The sequence below is a fragment of the Castor canadensis genome, chromosome 7, assembly GCF_047511655.1.
Source record: "Castor canadensis chromosome 7, mCasCan1.hap1v2, whole genome shotgun sequence".
In the NCBI taxonomy this organism is placed as follows: Eukaryota; Metazoa; Chordata; class Mammalia; order Rodentia; family Castoridae; genus Castor; species Castor canadensis.
Genome location: NC_133392.1, coordinates 47,009,863 through 47,030,876, shown reverse-complemented (window position 1 = coordinate 47,030,876; position 21,014 = coordinate 47,009,863). Strand labels below are relative to the sequence as shown.

The window sequence follows — 21,014 nt, the reverse complement described above, 5'->3', positions numbered from 1 at the left end:
TCTTTCAACAGAGAACTGAAATAACAACTTTTTTCCTTTAATACATTTAAACTAAGCAAACTTTCTACTCAGTTTAGAGTTATTATTCTTCACTGATTGGTTCATTCTCTTGGAGGAGGTTCTCATAGTAAAGTAGTAGACACGTTGCATCTATCATCGTGTGTCAAAGAGCCTTTGGGTTGGTGGCTCTTTTGAACTTTGCTGTTTCAGAAAACCATGGCTGAGTATTACAGGCAGATGTTTGACATTTTCAGGAAAAAAAATCAATTTTCCATTATGTGTTTCTGAAGTAAGGCATGTGTTTTGGTTGCAGAAGAAAAGATGTTAAAACTTTAGAACAATAAAATAGGAGTTAGGATAAAAATTTAGCCAACAATAGCATCAATGAAAGTGAGGAGAAAAGTATTTTAGTTTTAAATTCATGGAAAGAAAATCAGTAATAGAAACTTACAGAAATAAGTGAGGAGATAGAACAGTTTCTATCAAATCAAGGTAGAAATGAGTGAAATTTATAACTAAAGAGTTCAGTTAGAAATATTAGTATATAATATTTCAGAAAAATCAAATGTTCATAAAGAAGGTATCCACACTTATTATTTGTAAAAGTTTATGATATACATACACACACACACACACTATATATATATATATATATACTATATATATATATATATATATGTGTGTGTGTGTGTGTATGACTGCTTATCTTATCTTGCATATTTTACCTCATGCTTCTAGTAGAATGTCAGCTCTGGAAGGGAAAATGAACATTCTCTTTTGTCCACCAGCATACATACAGCATATAGTATACTGCTGTGGCAAGGGAGGCAGTCCATTAATATTTATTCCCTGAATATTTTAAGACATTAAAAATAACAATATTGTATACTTTTATATGTTTGTACTGTAACTATAAATGTAAAATAAAAAAGCATTCTCGAATTATTTCCTTTACAGAATTTTATCTGGAATAAGCTTGACTTTTTTACTCTTGAGAGACCTATTGCACAAAGTGGTGAATATAGGTAATATTTGACTTCTATCCATATTTAAAGCACTTAGAATAAACTTCAAATATTCTTATTGCAATTATTTAAGTATTGGAGATGATGAATATATTAATTGGCTTGATTCCATCAGTCCACATTATGTTTAAAAATCTATATATAATTTTGTACTGCATAAACATGTACAGCTATAACTTATCAATGTATAATTAAAAATTATGAAAAGGAAAGCTCATTTAAACAACTTTTACAATCTCAAATTGTTAATATTTATGCCTTTTATCATAAGACACAAAAGAAAAAGCAGTTGTATGGAGGTCTTTAAAAATTTTTGGAAATAAGTATTTGAAATAATTATTTTTATAACTATAAATTCAATATTACAAAATCTACCCCAGTTATAGAAGTCATGAAAGGCCTTTATTGTGCATTGTGTAAGTATCTTTAAATTCATATGAGACTATATTTTGCCAATGATGTCTTTATTCCTCATGTAATCATGTTTAAATTCTATAATAGCAATATATTTAACACAAATTTTCAATTCAAAGTATCATGTGAAATGTTTTTAAATTAAGTTTGTATTTTATTGATTTGTTTATGGATGCATTAAAAAATTACTAAAATTGAACGAATACCATGCATGGCCTAAAGTTTCTTAAATTTGTACTTCGAGTTAAATTCATACTAAGTTTTCTCTTAGGCCATTCAAACAAAAAGACAGGTTATCATTTTATAGCTAGTCACTTATAAGCATATATGTTCGCATATATAGTAATTTATATATATATGAATGGATAAATAAATCTACTAATATAAAATTTTTAGCACACATAATTTGATATATGATAAATCTTAGTGCTCTACCATTTAGTATAATAAATTACTTGAAGGATGAAAGTTAATACTCTTAATGTATTTCTCATAACTACACTTTTCTAATCACAATGTGTTGAAATGATGACTAATTAAGACAAGACCATTATATTTCTATTTCATTAGAAGTAAGGCATGGTAGTCATAAAAATATAAAAAATCTGATAGCTCCCACAATTAAACAAAGGAAAGATTTCAGTAATCTTTCAGAAATCTCTCCAATATATATTTCAATTACTTAACCTTGCTAAGGTTTTATCTTTCCTTTACTCAGATTATATTACTTAAATATTTATCTCACAGTTTTTTATATGTTATACTTTAACTCTTTAATAACTTTTCACAATTACTATAATAAACATTAAACAGGTAAATTATTTAAAATATCATTTTACTTTGATAAGTATTGTTAACAGTATTCTCATTTATACTAACAGGTCAAAGATACAAAACATTGATCAAAGATAATGTGCAAAAGCCAACAATAAGTGAGTTCTATTTGGAAAAGGTAGAATCAAATTATGGGATAAAGCTCTCTTGAGTATGGCTAAGTACTCAGCCATGATTTTTCAGATTTTTCTCATGTAAAAGCTGAAGTTGTACCTGCGGGCACTGCCTAAGATCTAAACTGGTGTGTGACTGCAAAGCCACTGCAGGTCCTACTGCCCGTGCTACTTCTCCTTCAATGGCAGGAAAAACCTCCTTTGGTGTTTGAGTAACTAAGTTGCCAGATTTTAAAATCTGGGGCTGGAGATCTTTCTATATTTGAAACTACATTGTGAGATAATAAATATTAGTCTATTTAGAATATATATATATATCAATAGAATTAATTTTCTATGTGCTTACTGTTAGGGTAAATTGGTGATATAATAAAATATGTACATATTTTTAAGGTTTCTGGGGAAATACATTTTGATTTAACATCGTTTTTTATTTTTTTATTGTTTTATTATTCATATGTGCATACTAGGCTTGGGTCATTTCTACCCCCTGCCCCCATCCCCTCCCTTACCACCCTCTCCGCCCCTTCCATCTCCCCTCCACCCCCTCAATACCCAGCAGAAACTATTTTGCCCTTATCTCTAATTTTATTGAAGACAGAGTATAAGCAATAATAGGAAGGAACAAGTGTTTTTGCTGGTTGAGATAAGGATAGCCATACAGGGAGTTGACTCACATTAATTTCCTGTGGGTGTGTGTTAATTCTTCTAGGTTAATTCTTTTTAGTCTAACCTTTTCTCTAGTTCCTGGTCCCCTTTTCCTATTGGCCTCAGTTGCTTTTAAGGTATCTGCTTTAGTTTCTCTGCGTTAAGGGCAACAAATGCTAGCTAATTTTTTAGGTATCTTACCTATCCTCACACCTCCCTTGTGTGCTAAAGCTTTTATCATGTGCTCAAAGTCCAATCCTCTTGTTGTGTTTGCCCTTGATGTAATGTCCACATATGAGGGAGAACATATGAGTTTTGGTCTTTTGGGCCAGGCTAACCTTACTCAGAATGATGTTCTCCGATCTCATCCATTTACCAGCGAATGATAACATTTCGTTCTTCTTCATGGCTGCATAAAATTCCATTGTGTATAGATACCACATTTTCTTAATCCATTCGTCAGTGCTGGGGCATCTTGGCTGTTTCCATAACTTGGCTATTGTGAATAGTGCCGCAATAAACATGGATGTGCAGGTGCCTCTGGAGTAACCTGTGTCACAGACTTTTGGATATATCCCCAAGAGTGGTATTGCTGGATCAAATGGTAGATCAATGTTTAGCTTTTTAATTAGCCTCCAAATTTTTTTCCACAGTGGTTGTACTAGTTTACATTCCCACCAGCAGTGTAAGAGGGTTCCTTTTCCCCCACATCCTCGCCAAAATCTGTTGTTGGTGGTGTTGCTAATGATGGCTATTCTATCAGGGGTGAGGTGGAATCTTAGTATGGTTTTAATTTGCATTTCCTTTATTGCTAGAGATGGTGAGCCTTTTTTCATGTGTTTTTCACCGTTTGAATTTCTTTTGAAAAATTTCTGTTTAGTCACTTGCCCATTTCTTTATTGGTTCATTAATTTTGGGAGAATTTAGTTTTTTAAGTTCCTTATATATTCTGGTTATCAGTCCTTTGTCTGATGTGTAGCTGGCAAATATTTTCTCCCACCCTGTGGGTGGTCTCTTCAGTTTAGAGACCATTTCTTTTGATGAACAGAAGCTTTTTAGTTTTATGAAGTCCCATTTATCTATGCTATCTCTTAGTTGCTGTGCTGCTGGGGTTTCATTGAGAATGTTCTTACCTATACCTGCTAACTCCAGAGTATTTCCTACTCTTTCCTGTATCAACTTTAGAGTTTGTGGTCTGATATTAAGATCTTTGATCCATTTTGAGTTAATATTGGTATAGGGTGATATACGTGGATCTAGTTTCAGTTTTTTGCAGACTGCTAACCAGTTTTCCCAGCAGTTTTTGTTGAAGAGGCTGCTATTTCTCCATCGTATATTTTTAGCACCTTTGTCAAAGACAAGTTGGTTATAGTTGTGTAACTTCATATCTGGGTCCTCTATTCTGTTCCACTGGTCTTCATGTCTGTTTTTGTGCCAGTACCATGCTGTTTTTATTGTTATTGCTTTGTAGCATAGTTTGAAGTCAGGTATTTAACATCTTTTTATATCACCAACATGTTTATTCAAATTGAAGAAAGATTTTTGGGAATGGGTATAAATAAAGCAAGCTCTTTTCTAAGAGGAAATATTAAGGTTGAAGACAGTAATCATTTAAGAACTATAAGAAAACATAGATAATTGTTTATACGCTTAACAGGATTTATAATTGTGTGATCTTTCATAAAAATAATCTTGAATTTCTGGTATTCCCAACTCCACTTAAGTCAATCAATGAATTTATGAACAACATCATAGATACTGCCCACCAGTACACTATTATTGTTTGGAAGTTATTTATCTATATCACGCAACTAGTTGCCTCTTAACTGTTATATCACAAACCATCCTATAATTTTTTACTTCAAAGATGTTTAATTGTCCTTTTCTGGGTCAAGGCACTTTTAGAAGTGGCTTAATAGTATCAGAGAAAAATCACTAGTACATAAGTGCATCATAAGTGCAATCACACTGAGTTAAATATGATCAGGTGAGAACAATCATTAGTTATTGACATTTTTTACTATTTTCCATAATGTAGATTGCACACTCTTTCTACAAAGCTCTGAGTACTTATTATTTTAGGGTCTGTGGGCCATATTGTCTTTGTGGCAAGTACTGAGATCTGCCTGTGTTGTACAAGAGCAGGCTTTGACCTTACAAAGAAAAATGAAGTTACTACCTGTGATTAATATATCGAGGTAAATTTGGAAATCTCTATTCTGAGAAAAAAAACCCGTCTTTGTATATGAACAACAAAATCTATCAAAGTTAGTCTAAGGAGAAAGCCCAACCTCTTGGCTCTCATCACTATTCAGCAGTATGTACCAGCAAGGAAAAGCATGAGGAAGGGAATCAGATTCTACAGAGTTACATCTCTATGGGAGCTGGTACCTGTGACTATTACAATATTCCTCACCTTTGTGCTATGTACTGCTTAGCTGAGAGGAGAAATGAATCACATACTCTCTCTCCTCTTGGTGAGCTTTATGATCTAGGAACAATGATGCTAATTTTACAGAGGAAAAGGAATTAACTTGGTACAAAGAGACTATAAAATGTTTGATATTAATATCAGATGATCAGTGACAAATTTTCCAAGAAGAGTAAAAGAAAAATTTCATTTGACTGTAGGTTATAAGGCAAGACTTTTTGTGCAAGATATTATTAGAGACATGAGAGAATGGTCAGAAAAGCATTGCTTGTGGATAGTAGAGAATAGATAAAGAAGAGGAAGGGGTATGGGGAAAGAATGCTCCTTATCCAGTAAATAGTCACACTGCAGGAGTATACAGTGTGAGTAAAAAGTGAACAAGCTGCTTATAAGTTACTACATGCTTAATCCAACAGATGTGTCAAGTCCTGCAAGGATGTTAGTATGGTAGACACACAATTTAGCCTTCGGTTAAAGAATGTCCATTTGCTGTCTGGCAATAAGAATGTATGCTTACATTGCCTAATGATATTCATGGTGTTGTGTGTTTTAAGTTGAGGCATAGAACATGATTTAAGTAGTTTTGAGAGTCTGAGGGACCAAACAATGCATTATCTATGTACATTGAATGCGTGCAATAAAACTTAAAACAATATTCTTGTACCTCTCCCCAACAAGACAAACTCAGAATTTGGCAGGTGCTAAATTGTGTTCAGCAGTGTAAACATGTCCAGGCAGTCATTGCCTTTTCTGTAGGTGACAAGATTGTTGCTGTCTTTCCAGCCATTGTGACCAAACTTAAAGCAAGAAAAAAGAAAAGGCTGCTCCAAGGGTGGTAACCAGCTTTATTGAAGGAAAACCAACTTTCCTGGAAGCAACATCATGATTTTCTACTTTATTCTGTGGCTTAGGAATGGATCATAGGACGACTCCTCTGCTCAAAGGAAACAGGGAAAATAACACTTGCCTTTGTTCCTTTTCATGTTGGAAGTGTGAGGGTGAAATAGGGCTCAGAGTACTTTGAAGCTATCCAAAGTAATCTATAAGAATTGTGAAGGTTTTATTAGAATTTTCAGAAATATGAAAGATGATTTTAGTCAATTTGCATATTTAATACACATAATAAATAGAATATCATTAATTAACTGACAGAAAAATTAATCTGATGAAAGAAGGAAAACAAAGATAAAGCAGTTCGAAATGACATAACTGGAAACTGCGGACTAGCATGGGATAAAATATTCATTAGTTTTCTATTTGAAACTGTATTATTATTTTCTTAGATTTGATGCTTATTTATGAATGATGCACCATAACACAGAGATGGCATAAAACTTCAGAGGACTTTGCCATTGAAAGATCTGAGATATAAGCCTAAATCTACCATTATACTAGCTATTTGTCTGTACTAAAGTCATTTAGCCACAGAGGACTTCAGTCTCCCTTTCATCATTTCTAAAATGAGGATAATCATAATTGTCCTTCACACTGTATAGTTTTGTTACAAGGCCCAAATGAGGTGATATTTTTAAAATTGCTTCAACAACAAAACACCGTGAGTTCTTCCTCCCTTCCTCTTCTTACCTCCCCCCTTTCTCTTCCTTTCTTCTTTTCTTCCTCCCCTATTATATAAATAATAAACATGTATCTATAAAATATAATACATATGTATGTTCATGTATGTAACTCCTCTCAAAAACCCATAAGATTATAAATGTCTTCACAGAGATATACCCGGTGCCTTTGACAGCCTCTGTTACTCAGTTTGCTTTTTTCTACTTAGACTAAATTCAATCATGCTTTTAGGTGCAACTTCTTTAATGATTGCATCTGTTTCTCACTTCAAAAGCTTTTATCTCTGACCCCAGACCTTCTGAAAGCCTGCCAGACATAATTGGCTGTTATTCAGTTTGTCTGAACATTGAGGTTCATATAGCAAAATTAGAGAAACATGTATTGGAAGCACTTCTATCTTGGAGTATAATCAATGGGTGGAATGAATTGGGGACATTAAAGATAAGGAGCCATATTTTCCCCTATCCACTGTCTGCCTCTTTCCTTATATAATACATCTATTTACATCACATCAACGGTCAGGGTAATCTCAAATTAGTATCCACATATCAGATCAGAAATCCAAGCCTAGCACTTATCACAACTAGTTATATGTATACTTTTTAAATTAGTGAATACTCACTCTAGATGGAAAAATTGTAATGTGTAGCATATTATGTACATATCTGTACAAGATTTTTAATATAAATTATTTTGCAGCTAGAGTATAATGAATTCACTAACAATTTGCATGTCACTTATGTGTAACATGTCTTAGATGATTTTCTATACACATACCCCTATTTATATTTAATGACACCTCTCACATATGTATTAAGATGCTTAATAGTGGAAATAAAATATAATTCAAATTGGCATAACTATTTGATAAGCTTATTAGCTTGTGAACCTGGAATTCTTGAACTCCTCTTCAGTCTTCAAGCAAGAATTGACCCAAGGACTTAATGATATTACTAACAGTCAGCTGTGATGTCATTGGTTATAACTTCTTATAACCAATGGCTTTAGGCTTTCCTCATATCTCAGCATCACCTGTTCGCTCTCAGTGAACATATGCTTTCCAAAGTCCAATGCATAGATCATCAGTAAAATCACCAATACGCATCTGTTTAGTCCATGTTTGTTACATTCATCTCTGAACCAACCAGTCACTGCTGTCAGGGCTTATTGACTCAACTAAAGTTATAATGGAAGAAGGTTATAATGGAAGAAAGTCACTATCAACATGTCAAGAATTATAGTGTTCTCCAGACAGAGTATGCAACTCTTGAAAACAGAGGGAACCATGCAAGTGTGTCAGTAAATAATGTCTAGATTCCAACTCCAAGAGCAAAGAATAAAGATTGTTATTGCCTATGAGCAAATAAAATAATTTAATTTTTTGAATTATTAGGTTAAACTATATTATTTTTCACTTGGAGTGGTCAAATTATCAAAAATAAGCTTTGTCACATGATTCAACCTAAAAGAAAGCATCTATAAAAGAAAATAAGCCATGACTGCTTCAGCTGTTTCAATGATCATCATCATCAATACTTGTCACACACTCCAGTTTTTAACCAGCTTATTTGCCAACTTTATGCAACAATGAATGGCATTAATTTTCCTAAGATTTTATTTTTTCTTTATTTATTCCAAAAATCTTGGCAGGAAAGGAATTTTTTAAAGTTAGATATTCCTTGAATGCTTCATTGGAATATTTTCGCTTTAAGTCTCCTTAAGTACCCTTATCCTTAAACATGCTTCTCAGATATAAATTATTTGGCTGCACTCATGGGTTAGAGTATGGATCTTTGACCATCATTTAGTATGTGCATGAAGTCCAGGGGAACACTTGTTTTTTTCATGCTTTCATTTGTTTATGTTCTTCATGCACCAGTTCTCTTTGGAATCCTCAAGGTGATTCAGTTCTCAGTGTTGAATTATATAAAAGGGGCCTCAGTGACAATTATCTATGTACCCTTGTCAGAAATTAATACTATCTTATTTTTGCAATGTACATATAAACTTGGTTTTACAGTATATTTTAGGGGCTTTTGACTATTCATTTCTATGAATAAATTAAATATATTTGTTTTTTTAAATGACTTAGGGAATCAGTTGTTAGTGACATTCCTGAGCAGCTCCATGTAGAGAAGTGCTTTAAGGAAAAAGCATTAATAATCATGCTTCTGCATTTACCAATGGCAGGTTTTAAAAAAAAGTTTATTATAATATAACCTTTAAGTATCTCATTGTGAAATATTTTTTGAGTTCTAACTTAGATTTTTTTCTTAGTCAATGATGTTTATGTTATTAAGTATACACAATTGATAATGATTACCATTTTCTAGTTTTGTTTACTGAAAGGTCAGAGTGAAAAGATATTCACTCTAAGAATGATGATCAAAAACATATACTTAGTATTATTTTTTATCAAAATAATACTTTTATTAATAAACAAAAGAGGGAAATTTAGCATACATCATATTCTGAAGCAGAAAAGTAAATAAAATATAAATAGATTTAACACCTATAGTCATAATTTACTAAAGTAACTACTATTAGCATTTAGACATAAATTCTGCAGGAGCTCATTTTTTGCCATTTATCATATTTTATTGTAGTATTTCTAAAATAATCTGTGCAAGATATCATCTCTACACTTTTTTATCTCATTATATCTGTAAATTTACATTGGTGGCATTAAAATAAAAGAATTGTTTGTTTTCAGCAAGAGGTTGTCACTAATGCAGCAAGCTCAGTCTAATTCCTCAGCACCTCAAGATAGTGAACTCCCTCATACAATTTGCTAACTGCTTCTTCAATGATACTAGTTGGTAGAGAAGAAATGTAGCTATTACTGATTGCTCATCCTGATTTATACTCACTGACTGGACAAGAATTGATTAGAGGAAGAAAAAAGTTCACAGGGGTAGCATATAAATGTGCACACTCACATTTATAGGATTTTATGGAAAGAAAAATCTCCATCTTTCCTTCAATTCCATCCAATTACCCATTAAGAACCTCAAAGTGGCCTACAGCACTTTCAGAGGGATTTCTGTGCACTGCCTCCTTGTTGAAGTGGAATGTAGTTTGTATTCTCAACTTCCTCTCTGTAGCTGCTGAGCCCCTTCATAAGTGATGAGGCAAAGCTCACTGTGTCACTTTGAGTCAGGTACTAAATGCATCAGGCTTCTACAATCCACATTTCTCTAAGAATGATCCACTGATTTTATTTTTGACTAAGATCTATATTTTGGTGTGTGTCTGTTTTATTAGTTATTTTTATCATCCTCAAAGTAACAGTGGTCTTCATGTATAGTTTATTCTTTATGTGGCTCCAGACGTCCTATTTATATGCATTCAAACACATGCACATCTATGTACTGATACACAACATCACAAAGACTCTCACAAACTTATTGTTAGAGTTATTTTACTTTGCTAGTCTGATACTTCTTTCTACTGTCATGTGAATTTTTCCTCTACTTGTCTATCATATATCTCTACCTATATATCCTATCTTCCTCAGAGGATGTCTAGATAACTTGAAGCATTGACGTTTGGAAAAAATTTATAGTTATTGAAGTAACTATTACATATTAAACAAAAACCTGTGAAGACATCATTTTTAATAGATATATTTTTTATTTTTTTTCCTTTTAACTAAGCTGGTTTTATTTATCTAAAAATGTTTTTAGTAGTTTATTATAGCCGTACAAGGTATTTTGTTGTGACGTTTGCAAGTAAGCAATGCATTTTAATTTTTAATCAACATCAAACTCCCTAAAAGATGAATTCGTGGGGAGACGGGGATGTGGCTCCATGATGTATCACTTGCCTAGCATATACAAATCAAAAAGAAAAATTAAAAATGAATAGAAAAAAATGAATCATATTCTCTTTATGTTTTCTGAAGTGATATAAAATTTATTTTAACTGCTAGTGGTCTCTAAAACACTCTAAACATACATTCAACAAATAATGTACTTCAGATTTCAGCCAGACGATAGGCTATATGAAACAGGAAATTTTTATAGGAACGACTCATAACATGTGATTATTCATTATAATTTCTCACTGTGTGTGCAAATTGATGTATGGGCTTAGTCATTTTAGAGCTAAAGTTTTTTTAATAGAAAGTGAATTCATGAATACATAAATAGATTTTCTTTTCCATAATTATTTGACAAATTTTGCCTTTAAGTCCATGCCTTGACTGACATTCTTTGGGTCCAACACACTATCTTATCTTCAATACAGGTACAGTTCCCTGAGGAACAGCAGGGCTGATAGTGTCAGAGCTAGAACCTGAATTTAAATATTTATGCCCTTGAACATAAATTACCAATGCTTATGACACCCAGTCTTTTTCACTACCTGAAACTGGTTGTCAAAGATAAATGAGATATCATCAATAAGCCTATTGTGATAATAAGCAAGCATAGAAAGGGTTAGCAAACTGGCTTCATGTACTAAAGTGCTTTAAGACAATTCATAAAAGACCTTCCACTGACTCAAAAAAATATAGTCCTTTTCCCTTGGTATTAACTGTAAAAATTTGACCATTTTTACAAAAATTTGTAGAGATAGCCTCCTCTAGACTGAAGAAGCTCAAATCAAACTGCACAACCTGATGAGGGAAAGAACTGAGAGGATTTCAGCCTCCCTGTTGGGTAATCTTGGGGGACACTACTGGACAGGACAAGCTAGACAGCTTAAAAGTTAAAAATGTTCCAGCTATTTTTCCCCACTCAAGTGATAATTGCGTTCTTGGATCAAATGTGAATTGTTCTTTAAATGTCTAATTAAGATATCGTACTCATCCTATTTTCTTGAACACATCTTCTCTGTCACTATTCTAGTTATCATCTCTCACATCTGTGTTATTTTCATTAGGTCCCTAAATATCTCTAGATTTTAGGTTGTCCACTGCCAGTGACCAATGCCATATAGGAAGGAACGTGAGTTTTAATTTTAACCTCAATCATTTTAAACCTGTCCCTCAAATTTATGAACTCTATGGACTCTGGTTTCTATTGCTCATGCTTCCTTCTTTTCACCATTACCACTTACACACCCATTCAAAATTAATCAAAAAATTATAGGTCTACTATATCTTAAATCCAAGTATCCTGAACATAGAATTTGAACGTTCTTCTTTTTTAAGATTTTATTTTATCATTTTTACATGTAATGTAATTCTTCAGGTGGAAAATCCTAACCTGACTTATGAAGATGCCTGGTATAAATGTATTTGCATAACAGATGTGTAAATACACATTTCACTCTAGAAATATCAATGTTTTTTGATGAGATGCAACCTCAAATAATATAGTAATATTCCATATATAGATTGAATTATCATTAAAAAGTACGAATTTTGGCACCTATCTGTGATGAAGATTTTCAGAAAAAGGGTCTGTGTTTATGTGACCTTTTTTGTTGTTGGAGTATTTCTACTCCAAGGTCACCCTGTGTGAACGCCCTCCTCTCCTAGCCTCATTTATTTGTCAAAACCAGCCTCAGTCTTTTCTTCTTCCCTGGTCACCTCTTATCCATTGATATGGAAACACATCCTTTCTAAATCCCATTTTTATCCTTATAACCTGGTAGGAGTTTAAAATCTTTGAGGATTAGAACTGTGCCCTTTTTATCTTTATATTATCAGAACTTAATGTCATCACAATAAAAATAGGAAGTGAACAAATATCAGTTAACCTTTATTCAAAAAGTACAATCAGAAAATGATGTTTATCTGTAAAAATGCAAGTTTTACATTTTCTCCAAACTATTTGGACATACTGTCATCTGATGCCATGAGCTCTGTGGCTTACCATTGACTGCTAAATCAGTAGAGTGCTAATTTGTCAAAGACCTCCTAATATATTTTGCCGATCTGTTAAACTGCTACTTAACTGACCAAACTTGAAAGGGTTACTGTCTGTCATTGACAGAACTCTTGTATATTTAGATTAGTAACATTGATTAGCCATCGTGAGGATATGGACAGCAAAGAGGCTAAAATTTCAATACATTTATATTTAAAGTCATCAACGGAAAACTTAGCACTTACCTACCAACTTCCCTATCTCTTTAATTGTAAATACATTTATGTGCTCAAAGTTTTTGAAAAAGTAATTAAATTATAGTTTTCTGTCACTTGAAGGAAAATATTGTGATGTTGCAAAGTGTTTTATGTACTCTTTCAATAGGATGAAAACAATCTGTACTAGATTTGAGATATGATAAAAACAACTACAAATAAGGCAACAGAGAGGAAAAAAATTCTGACAAACTTGCCATTTGTTTTATCCTCTGAGTTCTTCATCTTAAATAGAATGTGGTAGGATCTTATGGAAGGCAGGATGGAATCAGTTTTACTGCTGAATCGGCATGTGCTTGGCTTTATTAAAAATCATTAGCCTCTTATCAACTGCAATATTCAATTTACCTACTCCAGAAAAATGAAGAGATAAATTGACTGAAAATATAAAATTTAGATTCCACAGAGTCCTAGTTCCCACTCAAGCATGAATTGCATATGATTTTCTTAGTTTAATATTCTACAGCTTTGAAATATAGCAGAGAACTCTTGGCTTTCCAGTCCTGCTGTGAAAAGCATTAACAATATTATACTCACTGCTTATATTTTCTTTCTGAGCAACTACTAGTAAAAATCAAGAACATTTTTAAAAGAAAATTAGGTTTTATTTCTTTTTCTCTACCATCAAGCAATACCACATATAAGTGAAACATCATGACTTTCTCATTTGCTTATCTTGTTCTAATGTCTTAAGAGCATGCAGTTATATAAGTTACCAATTAACAGACTGTAATTTCCCCTCCAATGGTGATTATATATATATGTGTATATATCTATATATATGTATGTATGTGTATATACAGCTTTATTGTATGAAAATAATTAGATTATTTGCCTGGAAGCATATTTTTTCATGAAAATATATCAACTATAAATAAGGAGTAATGTGTTTCTTTGGGAGAGCTCCTAGATCTATATTTTCAACATTAATTGACTGAATTTTATTGCTGTTTTTCTTGGCTTTGCTGTTGCCAAAAATCAAACAACTTAAAAATTAGAAATAAGGCTAATGGTATGAAAATCCCAGAGTTTTTGTAAATTTTGTCTTAGTATGTAATTTCTCTTATATAAAACTTTATGAGTAACCAAAATTCTTTTCTTATTAAAATTAGTGTTTATTTTCCTAAATTTCCTTGAATAAGTAAAATTTAGTAAATCTCTATTGCCTCTCCAGCAATCTCTCCCTCTGTTACCCCTTCCCTCTTCTTCCCTATCCTTTGTCTCCCTTCTCCTCATTACACATCTCTGCTTACTCTTCTACACCAAATTGACTAGCTTTCCCAGTATGTGATTTGTCTGAGAATGTTGTCAGTGACATGTGTGAGATCTGAGTAGTTCAATCAGTAAGTATCATCCAATATGTACACAATATCCTTTGGGACATAATTTAAGAATAGGAATGTTATGTTTTCCCAGTCATCAGGGGCAGCTGTTCTCAATTCTGGAGTTTCTGAAGCTAGAATAGAGCTATAAAGTAATCAAGGAGAAAATGAAGTCTGATTAAAAGTTAAGACCAAAGAGTAGATCTGAAAAGGGAAGAGATTATACCTTTCCCTGGTCACAAATATAAACTTCTCAATAAATAGGTATCTAGGATCCCTACTCCCATTTCCTGCATGGGGGCAAGAAATATTTTTGTCTTTTTTTCTACTTCTCCCCACTTTTATTCTGTTATACTAAATTTCTGTCCTAATAAACTTTATTGCTATTCTTTATTACAAAAGGAACTAATGCAGAAACTTTAAAGCAATAGAGGCCAATAGGAGAAGTGTATCAGAACTAGAGAAAACATCAGTTAGAGAAGAATCAACTTAGAATATAACACATATGTACATGGAAGCAATGCTAGGAATCTCCCTGTATAGCTACCCTTGTCTCAACTAGCAAAAATGCTTTGTCCTTCTTATTATTTTTTATACTCTCTCTTCAACAAAGTTAGAGATAAGGGCAGAACAGTTTCTGCCTGGAAGCAAGGGGATGGGGAGGAAGGGAGGGGGTGGGAGGTAGCGGGGAGACATGACCCAAACATTGTATGCACACATGAATAAATGAAAGAAAAAGAAATGTACATCTGATCTTAATGGTCATCTGGAACCTTCAGTTACAAAAAGTCATAAAATTTACTTGACTATCAAACCAGTTTTAACTGCATCTTTCACTATCAACATAAATTCTTTTTATAGAAAGAACTAGGTTTTTCATACCTGCCTTAGAAAAGTCAGCCTTTATCAGAAATTTGTCATAGGTAATTTTAGTTAATTTCTATATTCTGTCACCTTTCAAATTGCTATTATATTTACAAGCATATAATTTTAATGTTATACCACATATATTTTCTCCCAAGATTTTGAGTTTTATTGAATATAAATAAATGTATATTACATGAAAAGTGATAAATAAGTACCAAAGTTGTTTTTAATAGTTTGAAATTTGCACTTTTTTAAATCAAGTGACAAGTATTCAGGAAAGTATTCTTCTAATGTGTTACAAATTACATCTATTTTTGTCATGAAGTTGTATAAACTAGCCATACACACTAAAGTGTATACAAGCAATATTGCCTTTTTTTAGTCACTACATTTTATATTAGTATCTAATGTGTTTAATTTGGGAGAATTAAGATCAAAAGCAAAACGTATCCTCCATTCCCATCAGAATATAAGAAAGTGCCTATCTATGTGATTGCAAGAAGTGAGTTTCTTTGTCTTGCTCTTATTTCTCTTGCCCTTCATATAATGGACTGACAGATTTTCCAATAAAATGCTGAAACACACTTTTTTGTAGTGAAACTTTATATACCACAAAATTTAAGTGGTATAATTACTTTTAATTAGAGCTCTGAAAAGGTTAAATTTTAATACTAATCTTAACTAGCTACTGTGAAATCACAGGGCTGATCATTCTTGGAAGGTCAATCATTCCCTTGGTTGTGAATTGAAATGTTCTCCATTAACTTAAATGACTTGAGATGATGACATATTTCTTTTGAGTAATGGGTGTATGCCATAGTTCCTAGTTCAGAAAATCTTAATACTTTGTCACCATGATTTAAACTATTTGACTTATGTATATTTTGGAGTTCTTTGTGACTGACTCAACTCTGGGTCAGTTCATAAATGTTCTTATCACATTGTGATGCAGTTTCAACCTGTTCATAGATAAATGTTAGAACCTCATGTCAAATGACGTATCTTGTCATCCTTTTCCTAAACAATAACAAGAAGTTTGGAGGGTGGGAATGTTGAAATAGAAGAGACCGGCAATAATATTTTCATTAATATTTAAAAGTAAAACTGAAAGATGCTCATTATCTCTACAATACAGATTAATTTTTCCATTAAAATATGTTCTTTACCATTAAGCATATTTATAAAACAAGATTAAATGGTACAAAAAAACACCACCAGTAAAATTGGGAAAGAAAGTTTTTATTTTGCCTTTTGGGAAAACTATTTATCAGACAACAGTAATGTCTACTTTTGAATTACAAAGGAGAAATGTATAGGAAAATCTGATTTTCAAAATTCAATAGCATCACATGAGAAACAGAAGGAGAGATTTGAGAGGCAGAAGGACTGACAGGAGGAAGAGGAAGAACATTAGTGGAAAAAACTTCATGAGGAGGAAAGAAGAGTTAGACAAAAGATAGGTGAAGAGAATAAAGGAAGAAAATATATAATTCTAGCCAACCTATACAAGTACAGAAATAGAACATTTGTACCTTCTACTGCCGAGCCACATGCAAAAAATTTTCATCTCTAAATTAAACTTAAAAATTTTTGAATTTAGATGCCACTTCAAATTATGAAAAATAAGACATTTAACATTGTACCCTTGGAAAATATTACATTATTATATATATTTTTTCTCTGTAATATGTGTGTATATATATATTTATGTGTCTCTGTGTATAAATATATACATGCATATGAAGAATTCTCAATGATGATTGTAGATGATTACATGTATTTATTTACAAATATCATAGGACATGGAATATTTTATCCTCAATTGATTTATTTCCCACTGTTTATTTAAAAATATAGACACATCAGTCATACAACATGATCTATTTTTATTGCTAAGTTTTTTCTATGTTTGTAATTCATTATATTTTCACCTAGATTTAAATTGGCTATCAATGGTTGTTATAGACTATATTAGATAATATTTTCATTAGAAGTTTCTCAAAATTGTTCAGATAAAATTATCTGATAAGCCATAATTTTCTGTTTTTCTAAATCTAAGCTCAAGGACTTCATAATCATTTGTATGTGGTTTGTAAATGCTAAGAAGGAAAAAGGTAATGAGTTTGGATTTTTTCTTTGAATGTTTTTAGTCAGAGTCTGTAGATAGTGTATTATAAGTTAGTAGTTAGTATTTTTTTGAAATGTACTTTTTCAAATGCTTTGTACTTTTAACTTTATTAACATGCTAAGTAATAAGTAAAAACCACACATATATTCTAAATGATGTAGCACAGAACACCAATTAACTTCCTCTACTTAGAAATGTGTATGTTTGCATTCATCTTTTCTGATATTTTTTAATAATTACAATGGTTTTATTTCAACTTACTTAAATTGTAGATAACCAAATGTTAAATTTCATTGACTCAAAGTCATTTATTTGGTTTCTTATGGTACAAACAGTATGTATTAGTAAAATAGAGATTGAGAAAACCTCAATAAATATTTGATATAAGTGTATTTTATGGACAAGGAGAAGGTAATAGAAAAAATTGATTAAATTAAATAATGAATTTCTAGCTAGAAAATGTTATAAAAGTGGATTGCATTCATTAAAATATCAGATTTTGTTAATTATGGAATTTAAAATACTCAGAAGTATTTAAAAGTGAACATTATATTACAAAATGTGTAATAAAGAAAACATATTTAGCAGATAGATATCGATGAAAAGTCTGCTTATCTTGCTGAAGTAACAAATTGTATTCATAGCTGTTTCATTGATGTCAGTCTTTTTCCAATCTGATGTAGCTATTGAGATATGTCAACATGAGTAAATGAAATGATACTTTTGGAAGGAGAAGTCAATCATCAGCTTTTAAAACTCGTGTGTAACTTGAGAGCTCATTTATTCTTGCTGTTCTGACTTTCCATACCTTGTGACTGACACACAATCACGTAATTAGATAGTTGAATTAACACTAAAATCCTAACACCTGGCTCCCACCCACTTTTTTCCCAGCAATCTACTCTGTATTAAGCAGGTAATTTATCAACTGTTATCAGTGATTTCGGGGCTCTACACCATTGCCTAATTAATAAATATGCTTTTATTTTACTTAAACAAATGTATGAATCATCAGCAAATTTTGTCTATTTTCAAATGATGACAATATCGTAAATATTTTCTTCATATTGAACGCCATAGATTTGAACACAGATTTGCAAAAATAATCCTCAATGTCATTTTATTTCTTAAAGTAATTAAATGTTTGAGCAAATGTGTATGTATGCATATTTTTATCTTTTGAAGAGTAGTGAAAATTGGTTAAGACACATTGACCTAAAATATGGTACAATGATGATAAGGCATTGTCTATGCACATTGGAGTCTCCAGACAAATCTTCTACTGCGGTATAAATAACAGTGATTTTTAGTCTTTAGTTTGATGAAAATGATTCTACCACATAGTACCAATAGCTCAGAGTTTCTCAACTTTGATATTGCTGACGTTTTAGGAAAGATAATTCTATTTTCATGGGAAGCTTGCTAGTATATTATAGGATGTTTAGAAGTTCGGTTTCTGTCCACTAGATGCCTATTATACACCATTGTTCAGCCCCACCCAAGTGAGGCAAACTGCACTTTGCCAAATTCATCAGCCAAATCATTAAAAAATTAGTTCATTTGCAAAAAGAAGTAACATTTTCACAATCTTCTTTTATTCAATCATTTATACTTGATTCTATTACAACCAGAAAAATCTTGAAATAAATTTTATTTAACACACAGAATCATATGTTGTATTTCATTATATATAAATATTGCCTGTTGGAAACTGGTCTTATGGAAAAAATTCAAGTGTATTTTTAAATTGATGATCCTGCATTGCTTTTACAACTTGAAGAAACTGAAAAAAAAAGTGAATAGATTAAAAAGGCAACCATTAACAATACCACCATATAATTTATACTTTTGTTTTTATTTTAATGTATTTTTTCTATATAGTGAAATATGCAGATTTTAAATGTATTTTTAATGAATGTTGAAAATTTTATTACCTGCATGGTCCCCACCACCACCTTTTGAGAAAGGGAAGAATTCCATGCCAATAACTAGTTGGCAGGCAACAACTGTTGTCATTTCCTTCATGTTATATAAGTGTTGCCTATAGAAGAATCACATATAATTGGCAATAGACCGTTTATGATCACTTATCTCAGAATTATTTCAACCAGCACATTTTAAGATTAATTTATATGGAAACTGGTCATTTTTTTCTTTTTTTTCTTCCTTTTATTCATATGTGCATACAATTTTTGGGTCATATCTCCCCCCCTTCCCCCTGCTCCCTCACTTTTCCCCTGCTCCCTCCCTCCCCCACCACCCCTTGCTACCAGGCAGAAACTATTTTGCCCTTATCTCTAATTTTGTTGAAGAGAGAGTGTAAGTAATAATAGGAAGAACCAAGGGTTTTTGCTAGTTGAGATAAGGATAGCTATACAGGGAGTTTACTCGCATTGCTTTCCTGTACATATGTGTTACATTCTAAATTAATTCTTCTCAAACTAACCTTTTCTCTATTTCCTGGTCCCCTTCTCCTATTAGCCTCTGTCACTTTAAAGTTTCTGCATTAGTTCCTTTGCATTGAGGACATCAAATGCTATCTTGTTTTTTGGGGGTTTCTTGCCTATCTTCATACCTCCCTTGTGTGCTCTTGCCTCATCATTTGATCAAAGTCCAATCCCCTTGTTGTGTTTGCCCTTGATCTATAGTCCGCATATGAGGGACAACATAGGATTTTTGGTCTGCTGAGCCTGGCTAACCTCATTCAGGATGATGTTCTCCAGTTCTATCCATTTACCTGCAAATGATAACATTTCATTCTTCTTCATGGCTGAGTAGTACTCCATTGTGTACAAATACCACATTTTCTTAATCCATTTGTCAGTAGTGGGGCATCTTGGCTATTTCCATAACTTGGCTATTGTGAATAGTGCTGCAATAAACATGGGTGTGCAGGTGCCTCTGGAGTAACCTGTGTCGCATTCCTTTGGGTATATCCCCAAGAGTAGTATTGCTGGATCATATGGTAAATCTATGTTTAAATTTTGAAGAAGCCTGCAAATTTTTTTCCAGAGTGGTTGTACTAGTTTACATTCCCACCAGCAGTGTACGAGGGTTCCTTTTTCCCCACATCCTCACCAACATGTTGGTGGTGGTGTTTTTGATGGTGGCTATTCTAACAGGGGTGAGTTGTAATCTTAGTATTGTTTTGATTTCCATTTCCTTAATGGCTAGGGATGGTCATCAATTTTTCATGTGTTTTTTGGCCATTTGAATTTCTTCTTTTGAGAAATTTCTGTTTAGTTCACTTGCCCATTTCTTTATTGATTCATTAATTTTGGGGGAGTTTAGTTTTTTTACTTCCCTATATATTATGGTTATCAGTCCTTTGTCTGATGTGGGTCATTCCTTTTCAATTCATTTTATAGTATTTCTGAGGCATTAATACACTACAATCTGATTACACATATTTTCTTGTTACACATTATTTTCTTTGATTGCTTCAAAGTTGATATTATCACAATCATTGCTGCTGTGAACATACATGAATAAATCTTTAGATGGTCAAAGTTTTCATTCATTTTCATTGAATTGTTATGCCAAACGTAGATATATGTTTGACTTTA

General features: G+C 32.3%; 1 protein-coding gene across 5 annotated transcripts in view; it reads left to right on the top strand.

The window, feature by feature from the left end:
- Positions 1 to 21,014, top strand: part of Pcdh15 (protocadherin related 15) — a 1,704,270-nt gene that overhangs the window by 467,142 nt on the left and 1,216,114 nt on the right. The gene's annotated exons all lie outside the window — the stretch shown is intronic.